The 13,428-nt window shown below is 35.8% G+C and overlaps 1 protein-coding gene across 3 annotated transcripts in view; it reads right to left on the bottom strand.

Annotated features, from left to right (window-relative positions):
* Nyap2 (neuronal tyrosine-phosphorylated phosphoinositide-3-kinase adaptor 2) overlaps nucleotides 1-10,132 on the bottom strand; it is a 250,872-nt gene extending 240,740 nt beyond the window's left edge. For all 3 annotated transcript variants that reach the window (XM_031368160.1, XM_031368161.1, XM_031368162.1), the window contains exons 1-2: nucleotides 9,600-10,132; nucleotides 8,728-9,215 (exon numbers count right to left, since the gene is read on the bottom strand). The gene's annotated coding sequence lies outside the window, so the exon portion shown is untranslated. The remainder of the gene's footprint in view (nucleotides 1-8,727; nucleotides 9,216-9,599) is intronic.
* Nucleotides 10,133-13,428: the final 3,296 nt, after the last annotated feature.

The following is a 13,428-nucleotide window of genomic DNA, read 5'->3' as shown; positions in this document are numbered from 1 at the left end:
TTTTTTTTTTTTTTTGGTTTTCCGAGACAGGGTTTCACTGTGTAGTCCTGGCTGTCCTGGAACTCACTCTGTAGACCAGGCTGGCCTTGAACTCAGAAATCCGCCTGCCTCTGCCTCCCAAGTGCTGGGATTAAAAACGTGCGCCACCACGCCCGGCAAGATTTATACATTTTAATTTAAATTTTCCATTGGGGAAAATGTCTCATTAGGAAGTACAGGTGCCCAGAGTATTTGGAATGACATAAAATGAGTGTTACTTGAATATCAAATGTGTCAGCTAAACAGTGACATCAGCAAACAAGGGACAGGAGTTCTGCCCTGCCACCTGAGAATGCATAAATATTTTATCTAAAGATATTTGGTTTCCATAATTACAGTCATGATTTTGTTTCTGTAAATGTGTTGTTGTAATACCAAAAATCCAAATTCTACATCTTCATTATCACAACATTTCCATGCATATTTAAATTAAAATTAAGTTATATTGGAGAAAAATTGAATTACATTTTTCTTTAAACATTTAAGTGAAAATATATAATCTAAAATGTCCATAAAAAGTATAACAGCAGTCAAGGAAAAACAATTTGACATCTACTTTGAATACTCTTGTGATCCTGTGTTATTTTCAAAATATAATGACTATATAATGACTTCAAATCACTACTGTGACACACATTGTGTATGATCAGGACCATTCACATCTTCAGCAGTCTCGTAGCAGTAGCTTTGATACCTTTATAGAATTGTTAATTAAAAGTCTAAGTCTTTAAAAACTTAAGTCACAGGAGCAGTAATTGACAAGTCAAAGCAAAATCAAGCTATATTTTTAAACTTGGAACTTTTACCCCGTATGTCTCTTCACAGACCCCATTTGTTTTTTTTTTTTTTTTTTTTTTTCGAGACAGAGTTTCTCTGTATAGCCCTGGCTGTCCTGGAACTCACTCTGGAGACCAGGCTGGCCTCGAACTCAGAAATCCGCCTGCCTCTGCCTCCCAAGTGCTGGGATTAAAGGCGTGCGCCACCACCGCCCGGCTCACAGACCCCATTTGTAAAATGAGAAAGACAAAGCTCCCACTAGTTGTGATTAGTACAAGGGAGGGTTATGAAGAATTTAGAGTAGAACTAAACAGTCCTAGGCACATTAAAGTGTGCTAATATCACAGTAAAGTTAACAATATCAGTATGTGGTGGATGTGTGGGTTGATGGATGTATGGGTACAAGCATGCATAGATGGATGGGTTGATGGATGGATGCATAATACATAGATGAATGGGTAGATAGATGATTGATTCAACATTGAATAAATGATGATTGATGATTCAACAGGAAATTTTAGAAATCACCATGTCTTGAAGAACTTTCCAAGTATTCAAGATAAGGTAGAAAAAATTGCCTTAACAATGATAAAGAACATAATTGTATAATTTTTATGTTGTATGTCAATAAGACTTCCTTAATTTTACATTCCCTGTGGTGTATAAAACTGATAGAAATGTGCATGGCGCATGTCTGTCATGTAAACAAACAAAAACCTATATCCTTTGCAAATCAGAGAAATGTTGATCAGCCCATCTATTTACTACAGAAGTCCAGAAGTTTCTATTTTAAGTATACATCATAATCATTCTGAAAGAAAAATCGTTATTTCATAACCTAGGTTGTAGTTATGAAAATTTATTAGCCTTTTAGCTACCAGTTAACCCTGATTTGAATCACATGCTGATCTGAAATTCCTTCCCAGTCTTTCACATTTTATAAACTGAAGGTTGTTTTTTTGTCTTTGAATCTTTATGTTAAATTTTTATTATGTTTCATTTGATTTCCAAGCTCCAGTGGATTAAAGCTGAATCGTCTTTTAATTCCATCCCCATAATGTAATTGAATTGTATTTTTACATCATTCCATCAGATTACATGCTTAAGTGGTGGGTACCTAGAAGAGAAGAAAGTTACTACTGTGAATGAATTCCATTTTGGTAAGAGGAATGCAGGAAAGTGACTTTCAGCTATCTAAAGTATTACCATTGTCAGGAATTCACTTACATGAAGAACATCTCTAGTAGGTACTCCAGGCCAAAAAAAGACCAGCCTAAATTTATGACAATTAATCTTGCCTCAGTTAAGGAAGCCAGCTCAGTGTTATAAACATGCTAGAGGTAATACCTCAGGCTAGAATTCCTCCCACTCTTCCTTCCAGCAAAACTGCATTTTTCCTAGGTGCAAGAGGCATGATTTTTTAGTGGACTATATTTATTTATTTATTTATTTATTTATTTATTTATTTATTTAGCTGAGATTTTCCAACAATCCTAGTAATTTTTACACAGCCTACATATTGTAATTATTACCAAGGTTAGTTGATCATTTCTGAACATTAGTTATCCTTATTAATGACCTGTCTAACTAAATGGAGATTAAATTATTGTTCTGAGAAAATGTGAAATAATATTATTGCTAAATATTTATGCATGCAAAAGGTATTTTTTTAAACCCATGGATTTCTTTGAGATGAGAATCGACCATATCGTCAATTTAAACTTCATATTATAAACATGGGTTGCATGTCTATGTATGTGCCCATACCCACCTCTAGGAAGGTATTTGGTCATATAATCATCCATCTATTTAAGATTCTATTGGGCACCTGTTACCAACAAGGCACTGATAAATGTCAAATTGCAGAAGAAGACTAGGATGAATAATGCATCTCGTCTAATTCTGGTACTGTTTATGTCACCAGCTGGCCATGCATCCTTTACTTCCACTATTTTTTGGATAAATAGATAAAACTTCTCAACATTTACACATGTTCTTTAAAATAAGATTAGCATGCTGTCAGTGATCAAGCTTACAGTATCTGGGTTTGCTGGTCCCCATGGAAATTAGCATATGATGTATTGAGATTCTAAGGAAGTCCTGTAGGCACAGGTGAAAGTTTGTCCCTGTGCTCTAAAAATCTCAAATGAGTTGTCTCTAGGTCTATGTTTTCACATTAACAAATACTTTTAAGCTCCACTTCACATTGAAACATTGATGGCAGTTGAAATGGACAACATCATGAGTATTTGGTTTAAAAACTGTGTATGTGTTCAGTAAGCCTGCTGGTGATATTGCTAGGAGAGCCTTCCACCATCTCTTTTAAAATCAAATGTTTTTATTACAGACATGTGTGGGTTTTTTTAATTGAGAGGTTAATGATACCACAGCATCTATGCTGGGGGTGAGAGGGCAAGTTGAGGAAATTGGCTACTATGCCCTAGTGTGTGGGTCCTGGAGATCCAAATCAAACTGTCAGGTTTGAAATCAAGTGCCTTTACCAGATGAACCACCTGTCACCAACCTCGTAGTAGTGTTTAAATTAAACTTGTTTAGAAAATACCTATTGAGTGATATTTTATGTGTGTATCTATGTTTATGTGTGTGTGCGCGAGCACTTGTGAGCATGTGTGCATGCACACACATGCACCTGCATGTCTGTGTGTGTATTTGTATTCAGGACGCTTGCCATAGCATGATAGAGGTCAGAGGTCAACTCTTTTTCCCACCACCTGTAGAATCTGATAATGGAACTAGGGTCATAAGGAAACACAAAAGTGCCTTTACTTCTGAGTCATTGTGCTGGATCTGCCAATTCTTTTTTTTTTTTTTTTTTTTTTAATTTTTTTCTACCTCACTCTCTCCGTCCCTGCTCACTCTGGCCATATTTATTTCGTATATGTGGGTATGTTGTCACTGTCTTCAGGCACAGCAGAAGATGGCATTGAGTACCTATTATAGGTGGTTGTGAGTCATCATGTGGTTGCTGGGAATTGAACTCAGGACTTCTGGAAGAGCAGTCAGTGCTCTTAACTGCTGAACTATCTCTCCAGTGCCAGATCTGCCAATTCTTAACTGAAAATTATTATATTTAACATGGCTGCTTGATTACTAATTCTAGTTTGAAACAGGTGGGTAGAATATTTAAGACAATACTATTTCCTTCATCACACATGTTCACATAAGGGCCAAGTTAAGAGTTAACATATTTCTTCATCAATAATTTGTAGTCAATACACTTACCCATGACCCCTCTTATATAAAATACAAGGGTACTTGGATTTATTGACACAACGCACATTATTCCATTCCAATTCTTCCAACTTGGCCTTTCCAAAATGAAGGATATCTTTCAGATGAATGAGATATAGCTCTCTCACAATGAACAGAGTTCATAGAAATTTGAACTTTATGTTGTCTATCTACCTGGCTATAACCATTTGCTGCAACAAGCATGAAAATCTGGTAACTCTGTTTTCAGAGTGTACACTTATGGAAAAGATAGATGTTCACTAAGGCATGGTCCCTATCTAGCCCATCAATGACTTGTACTTCCTGGCTCTGGAATTGCAAATCCATTTAAACAGAAGTAAAATTTAGTTGGTCTCTTAGAAAGCACTGTTAAAAAGCAACTGGGTTTTTTTATTCTATATATCATCTTTGGTATGTTTTCAATAACTAGCCATGTCCTTTGCTTCTCATTTAAAATAGCAACAACAGAATGCATGAGATTGAAGGGAATTTCTGTATTCTTATGGCCAACAATAATTATCTGCACCCATTGTTTGTTTAAAACAAATGAAAGATTTTTCCTGCCTACCTCTATTCTTGAAGTACTGTGTTTTCATTCTAAGAGTAGACAAGACTAGGTATGCTTTCTTTGGAAGCCACAGCACTGATCCATATTCTGAAGTATATGTATGTGTTTACTGAAATTCATGTCTAAGTTTTAAAATAATATCAGGAATTCTCCTGGATTTGTAGTTAAATAACCAGTGCATAATCCCATGCAACACACGGGAAATCTAGGGTCTTTACTGTATGCCCTCCCATAATTCTCTGCTCTGCTTTTTCAGAGATTCTGTCCATTTAATATTTAGATTACTGTGTCTACAATCATGACTCATCATATCAAACTTGGGTTAAATATTAAAGTGGGTGACTCTTTTTCAGCTTTCAATTTATACTGTTCTTTCATTGTGTTGCATATAGCCTGTTGACCACACCCTTCACAAAGACAACAGCTTGCAATATTGTGACTTTCTGACTTACAGCCCATTGAACACACCCTTCACAGCTAGAGTATGTAGTGTTGTGACTTTGTTACTTATAGCCTGTTGACCACACTCCTCACAAAGACTACAGAGTGTAATACTGTAACTTTGTTACTTAAAGCCTGTTGACCACACCCTTTACAAAGTCTACAATGTAATACACTGTAATATGCTTTCTAAAATCAGAAACTTGACTTAACTAAAATTCACTAATTAAACTCTTACCATGGCCAAAAGAATTAAACTAAGTATTTAATGTCATATTGAATTTTCTACATATATTTTTTTAACAAAGTCATCATTGATTCTTACCAGTGCTGAGTCTAGACATGATGGTGATATTAATTATCCAGAAATGTTCTTATAGAAATAAAACTCTTATTACCCAAACACACACAGTAAAAATCATGTATGTCCAAGTGATATTGATAGAACCATAAAATTAGAAAATCTCCTATTTTTGTTTTGGTAATTGATATTTCATCAAAGAAATTCAAGATCTAGAACATTATGTAATACTTAGCATTAAAGATAAATTTAAATAGTATTTTTGAATGTAAATGTATACAAATTTCACCAGTCATGTGATTATGTGGTATTTTCCATCTACCTACGAAGAAACTCACTGTGTGTAGTGTCAGTTCACAGAGCCTATTTACTATGTCACCATCTCATGATGAGACTGAGTTCCCCAAAGAGAAACACTGATATGCAAGAGAAGTCACACAGAGAGATTCAAATGAATATTCAAACTGTCTAGTTCTTTTTCATCTGTGTCTAAGCATCTCTCTTCCCTTTGTTTAAAATCCTGAACCAATTCTTAAATTGGTATAACCTCCTGTGTTACTATATCTTTGTCTATGTACTCTGTATATATACTCCAACTCTGTAAGGGTGGGCTTGGTGGAAGCACACACTCACTCCGTAAGTGTTCTTAACCAGAGCAAAGTTGTGTATGTACCTCTGAGTCAACCAAATCCATCAGTTTCCTGGTCAGTAGTGGGGTTTTTTTTCCTTCCAAAACTGTTCACCCCAAATTTCTGAAATGAGCTCTTCTCTGTATGAGACTCAGCTTTTCCATGATACAAAGTAGTGACAACTTCTTTAATCTTAATTTTGACACCTCTATTGAGTGTTTGGGAATGAAGCGTAAACCTGATGTGGAGTGAGTTCTTTCTCCCTTATTTAAAGTCCCATAAGAATTTCTGTATTTTAGACTACAGTGCATCCTGCAAGATAATCTCATGACCAGCATAAGGGAAAGTTCACTTTATGCTATTATAGTAATGTGGTTTGTGATCCGCTGAAATAGCATATGCATAGAAGAGAATAAATGATGTAGGGCTGGCTGATTTACACTTTCATCCTGTTTCTGTTTTAATTTATTTGAGGATCATGCAAGATTCCTAGTTTCTATTCTTCATATATTTTTGAGGTTTTCAAATGGTACTTGCCTTAATGCTATATGAAGTACTTGGGATTTTGGTTATTAAAATTAATTTCTCTTCTCATTTCAATCATTGTATTTCCCTAGGGTGGAGAATGCTAAGGGCTTAGGGCCAATGAAAGTCTTTTCAGATGATTTTAACTATTTTGGTGTTGTTAGGTTATTGTATTGTTCAGCAGTATAAAGACCATTTTACATTTTTTTTTTGCACATACTTACACCAATCAAAAACCACACAGCACACATTGCATATGAAAATACATGTAGTAATCAGGCTTCACATGCATATGTTAAACACATATGCAAATTCTTATTTGAAATTTGCTAACTTCAGATGAGGACTTCAAAGCTAGATACCAGACTGAAAACCCATAGTCATGCCAATGATGTCAAGTTGTTTTTGCAATAAAAATCTTAAGGCTACGCAATACTAGTATCAGATATTTTGATCTGTGCTTGGAATTCCGTCCCCCATCCCACAAATGGTCATGTTCATATTCTCACACTCAGTGGTCTCAAAATGCAGCTGTTCTGTACAAAATGAGGAAAGAAGTTATCACCAAGAAAGCCTGTAGGAGTAACTACAAAGGCGTTGATTACTTCTTCCTCAGAAAGCAGATTTCTTTGCAGTGAGTTTTTCTCCTTCATCTCCCTCCCCCACATTGGGAAATGGGCATAGATCATACAAGTGCAGAAAAATCATGTAGCAGCCATTTCCCTAACTTCCAGGCTGTCATGGTGTCTCTGACCAAAGGTCTCAAACATTCCATATGTCCTCTCTTACATTAGAGGCTCAAGCAAAGAGCCTGTGGCTGAGGGACTTTGTGGAGCCTTGGGTCAGTTGGTTCCAGACGCTTACAAGGCAGTATTTGCAAAGCAGATACAGTGAGTTTAATAAACTGTTGACTGGAGCCACCTAGTTGAGTTGGGAGTCTATGACTGATTGATTTATTTTAAACAATAGGCACCATTCTCTACCCTGAGATTTTGACACTTCTACACAACTTTACAAACCATTCAAGTTTCATAACTCTTCTTGTCTTTTGCAAAGTTGTAGTATTTTTCAAAGGCCTGTTTACACAATTTCCTAACCATTAAGTGTCCTTCACAGAATTACCTTTTTCTCTGAATTGGACAAAAGTATGTTCTACTTTCCAAAGAAAAACAAAACCAATTGTACATGTCTGGCTCCTGTTTTCTCTTTAATTCATTGACACGTTACAATACATCAATAAATTGGAGCATATCCAAAATACAAAAATTTAGATTGATTTTTGTTTTACTCTCTATTTTATTACTCTATGCTAATTGATTATAAATTCATAGATACTAAATTTATCATAATTATACACTGTAATCTCTTCCATGAAATGCCTTTATATTTTTCAATACATTTAGAAAAATAAATATGCTCCTTTATTACAAAAACAACTTTAGTATATTTTTAGTAAAAATTAACATTTTTAAATACAATATTTTTCCAAATGTGCCCTCATTCTGAGTATTGAAAATACTCCTGGGTAGATTGAAAAATTAGACTGGAGTTATTTCAATGAAATAAGTACATGTCCCAAGTTAAGCAAGGCCACCTAAAGTTCTACAGCAGATGTATATTTTGGTAAGACTAAGGAAACCTTCCTGATATTGGCAAGTATTAAAATACATTTTCTGAAAAAAAGTCTATTTGGAATCAGTCAGAAATAAGCAGTTTCACCTTTGAAGTATGTCTAGCAATTTGGATATAAAACATATAGAGTACATATCTTTCTTTCTGAAAATGTAAAACTGGGCTCTCAGTGCTGACACCAATAAACTGAGCCTGTTGTAAAATATTTATGGTATGGAATTAAGATAAATAGGAGCATGCAGAACGTGAATAGTAATTAATGGCACGGAAATACTTTGATTTTTTAAAATAATTCAACATGGCTTATTTTACTAATGAAAATCCATTTAACATTTCCATGGTAATCACTAAGTGGGTACGAGATTAAAAATAGCCAGGAGCTCACTAACAGCGTGGATGCCCATGTTGTATCTTTATTTCTGCTCCACCTAATAAAACATGCAAACTTCAGCATTAAGTATCCCTAACTAAAATTCATCCCATTTCATAACCAATTCCTTCCTCTCTTTAGTTCTAGATTCAATTAGCATGCTTATAGAATCTGAAAAAAATGAGATACATACCAAAAATTAAGTCCCCGGGGGAGAACTAAGTGGAATAGTCAGGAGGTGAGTTGGGTCTGTCAGAGCCCTCTCTCAGGGCTGGTCTCGGGGCAGTTCGGTAGGAGTAATCCAGCACCATAAGAAAGAGACTTGTAGGTTCAGTTCAGTATTTCTTCAATTAAAGTGCATTATATCTGGATGTGAAAAGTGTCGAATCCAAGATTCTTCATCACTAGAGATCAGAGGGTTTTCGATGTTCTCTCTATAGGATAAAATGCCTTTTAAAGTTTGCAAGGAAGATGCAGTGGCAGAAGACAGGTGCTTGCTTCGTTAAATCGACATTCAGAGAAAAGAGGGCATAGCTAATGGGTGGGGATGAGCGCACAACCCCTCTCCTTCCAGGTCCAGCAGGGAAGAAACTGAATGATTTTTACCCACTTTGCTACACAGATGATTGCAAGACCCGAAGCAATCACCAAGCTGGCTAAGGTACCTCATTTGATCATGCTCTGTGAAGAAAAAAATAAACGGAAACAAAAAATCAGACACATCCTCTCTAAATGTCTCCTTTCAGCCCCAAAGATGCTCTTTCTCCTTGCATACATACAGAAGGTTTGGAGAAACCTGGCTGGTAGCATCGTCCCTCCCCCATGACAACCAGTTTGCTCTGGCTGGCTCTGGTGTTCCTCTCTCTCTCTCTCTCTCTCTCTCTCTCTCTCTCTCTCTCTCTCTCTCTCTCTCTCTCTCTCTCTCTCTCTCTCTCTCTCCTCTCTTTTCCTCCCTCCCGACTCCCTCCCTCCCTGCTTCTCTCTTCTCTCCAGCTGTCTTAGTCTGTTGATGCTGCTGCTGCTGCTGCTGCTGATTAATCAGGGATTCTGAAACAAAGAACGTACCTTCTCAAATAAGCGGTAATCTCTCTCCTCAGCTTCTGCAATCCGCCTGCATTGAGCAGCAGAGCTGCCAGCATCCTAGCACCTTGGATAGTTCCCACACCCTAGGCCCACTGGAAAGGAAGGAACGACTGAAGAAATGGCAAGAAACCCCCAAAGCAGAACCGATTTCGGCTCCCCAGGGGCTCTCATCCTCATTAAAGGTCTCAAGTCCAAACAACAGAACCTCTCTCTTTTATCTAACTGAGCTAAAGTCTGACTTGTCAATAATAAAAGAAAATGAGGATAAAGAAACCTCTTCATTTACATCCACTACGGAGCACTAAATCAGTCTTTTTGGAGAAAAAAATTTAAATCGATCAGGATTATTGTTCTTGTATGGAAGACATTTAAGTTACAAGGTTTTCACTCTGGTGGGGCTAATAAAAACGAGCAACAACTTAAACGCAACTCTCAGATCTCAGTTTGATGCCCTTATTTGATAGCAATTTTGCCTCCACCCACCCTGCACAGCAGAGCCATGCACACAATTACTGCTGACGTACTTCAGGCTGCTGCTTGCGGGGGGGTGGGGGGCGGTGGAGGGGGAGGAGCCTTTTAACCTCATCAAAACAGCTTCATGCCACCTGCTCCCATGGCATGAGAATAAAACTAGCCCGCTTTGAAGAACGTGTACGGGGCACGTACACAGAACAAAGGTCTCTCTTGGACTGCAACGTTTGAACCAAATTCAAATGTACAGTGATTATGTCATTTGTGCTCCTACCTCCTTCAGACTCACTGCAGAAATGATTTAAAGTCATTCTATTTCTTGACTTTCCCAAAGAGACTCTGGATTCTTTTCTTAATATTCCACTGAATCTGTGCATATAGCTTATGCTACGCACTGTGATTGACACGTGTGTATATACTTCTGCCCACACATACACAATATATTTATGTACTTGTGTGAATATGTGTGTGTATGTCAAATCCAATTTTTAAGCTTGTTTTTCCTCAGTGTAAATGACAAAAATAGATTTTTTTAAAAATACATTGTTTGTATATGATGTAGCAGGATGATTCCAGGGTCTTATTCTACGTTATGATACGACAAGAAGCAAAAGGAAGTAAAGGACTGAAGAAAGGATGGGAATAAATTAAGAAAGAAAAAGAGGGAGGGGAAGAAATAATAAAGCAGTTAGTGAGAAAATATGTCCATATTATTGCACAGTGGCCTCTACAGTTTCCAGGTCACTTTCCCCCAGTTACTTATACTATAAATAGCTTCTGCTTGCGGGTTGCCTTTTTTAGAGTTAAATATATCAATTCACAAGTAATTCCTTATGAAAATATCTTCATGCACCAGCAAACCATAAAAGCAGTAATCTTCAGGTCAGCTTCCTAATTCTTAAATAACTAGGACTGTCCTATGATTTTATATATTTGTTTTTAAGTTAAACATGGGAAAAATAAAACTAATACATAATATTATTCTAAATATCCCTAATATAATTGGATATATTATATTACATATTACATATCATATTATATATTCCATATTCCATATAACACATCATATATCACAATCACATATCATATATTATATACATTTTATACTATACCCATTATATGTTATATTACATATTATAGAATATATGTAATATAATATGACATATATAATATAAGGGATAGATAGAGTATATATATGTATATATATATATGTGTATGAGTATATATATATATGTGTGTGTATATATATATGTATATATATATATTTCAACATTCTCTAACATGCATTTTAAAATGGTGCATTTTAAATCATGAATTTTCAGGTCTTTGTGTGTCTAACTTTTGAGTAGAATAGGATTTCCAATTAATGTAATGAAAGTCCTTTGGAGATTAGGTAGATGCAAAGAAGTGGGGGAAGTATAGGTGTGAAAGGAGAGAGATCATATCCTATGTGTCTTTCTCACAGTCTTTCCCCCTCCCTTCCCCAGCCACCCCACCTTATGTTACAATCTTAGCACATCTCAGTAAACAGACTCAAGTACCACTTGCAATCTAGCAATAGCTCCCATACTGTGATGGAGAGGTTTACTAATGTGTCGGGGTTTTTTGGTAGCAAAGTGCTCTCATAAAAGTAGTCTTTCATCACAGAACCAAAGTTGAAAAGTTTTTTTAATACAAAAATCATATGAGAGACATTTAGAGAGTGGAAATATTTTTATCATGATTGATAATTTTAGCATGTTTAGATGAATGTGCTTTGGACCACAGTGAGGATGACAAAACAAGGGGGAAATTCCTCTACATATATGGGGAAACAAACTGGCTACACATACCAGATGATCAGGAAGAATAGAAACGAAGTCACAGACTCTTCTTGACAATTCAGAAACAGTGAGTATGGTTGATACAAGATTGCCAAGTACAAAAGAGACCTGTCAAGGTTGACCATTACATTTCCAAGAGAAAGAGCGAATTTTAACCTCAAAAGAAGAGACATGAAATATGTATCATATAGTCCTTAAAAGTGTACATTTCCAATGTGGGAAGTTGTATGTTATTGGTGTCCCTTCTCTCTTTCCTACTTTATCTTCCCTCTCTTCTTCTTTCTCTCTCTTTCCCAATCTTCCTTCTCTTTCTTCTTCCTCATCCTCCTTTTTCATTCACTCCAACCACAGTGTGTTATAATTGAACAACTTTATACCTGGAGATATATTAGTGTCTAGGAGCTTGTGATATCTTTGATACCTAGAACTATTTCTTCACACATCAGTGAATAAAACAGAAATGTTTTAATGTTGTTTGTCAAATAATCTTAGAGACAAATGTAGCTTTGTTTCAGAGGACTATGCCTCAAGAAGAATTAAGCTTGAAAATCCTCATAATAAGAATAAAGATATATAATGAACCAACAACCTCAATGTTAAACTTATATGATTATTTAATTTTTTCCTATCTTCACAGAGTGGCTAAATGGCTCTGGTATTCCTAGGAGACCATATATTGGATGTTTCATAGCTCAAACTTCTTAAGTCAGGAAAAAGCCCCCTCTTTTAATTGTAATGATGAAAAGATTTGGTGCTTTGTGGCTTAAGTAGGCCTCTTCTATACATAGATGGAGAGGAGTGTAAGAGTTCAAGAAACGTGCTTTATACTATAAACCAACTAGACAGGAGGAATGCCTTTATGAGTAAACATGATATAGATGGTAGAATTAATAATTGACAAAACAACCCAGCTGCTTAATTTCAAGATTCACGAGGCACACTCTAAAACCTTGAACAAAGGTTTTTTATGTTTTGTTTTGGTTTTTGTATTTTGTTTTGTTTTTCTTTTTTTACAAAGCCTTTTGAGTGTTTTTCTCTGATATCTATTCCTTCTATTATTTATTCCAATTAGCTTAGGGAGATGAAACCCAGTTCTGAGGAAGTTATTCTATCAAATTTAAAACCTAATATCCTTTCACCCAATAGGATTATCTAGGACACCCAATACAAGCAGGACAAGAGATTCTTCATAGAATGAGAATGATTTTCCCCTCTTTATTTTGCCTACATAAACCTAAGTGTTAGCAGAAGGCTCATTGATGACTTCTATCAAATTGGTGTGCTGTGCATGCTACAACCATTGCCTGATGCAGGTCTCTGGTGACTAAATAATGATTCATAATATAATGCTCACAAAAATAAACTTACACCTTTTGGGGACAAACTGACATTCAATAGGCTTATCATATGGTAAAATAGGTAAGAAAGATAACACATAGATACCACTGCTTGTTTGAACCAATGTTATTTTTAATGAAGGTTTCATACATATAGTTATGCTATTCTCAAACTTTTAA

The sequence above is a fragment of the Mastomys coucha genome, unplaced genomic scaffold, assembly GCF_008632895.1.
Source record: "Mastomys coucha isolate ucsf_1 unplaced genomic scaffold, UCSF_Mcou_1 pScaffold14, whole genome shotgun sequence".
Taxonomy (NCBI): domain Eukaryota; kingdom Metazoa; phylum Chordata; class Mammalia; order Rodentia; family Muridae; genus Mastomys; species Mastomys coucha.
The sequence above is the reverse complement of the archived record's forward strand: the minus strand, read 5'-3'. Positions and strand labels throughout refer to the sequence as shown.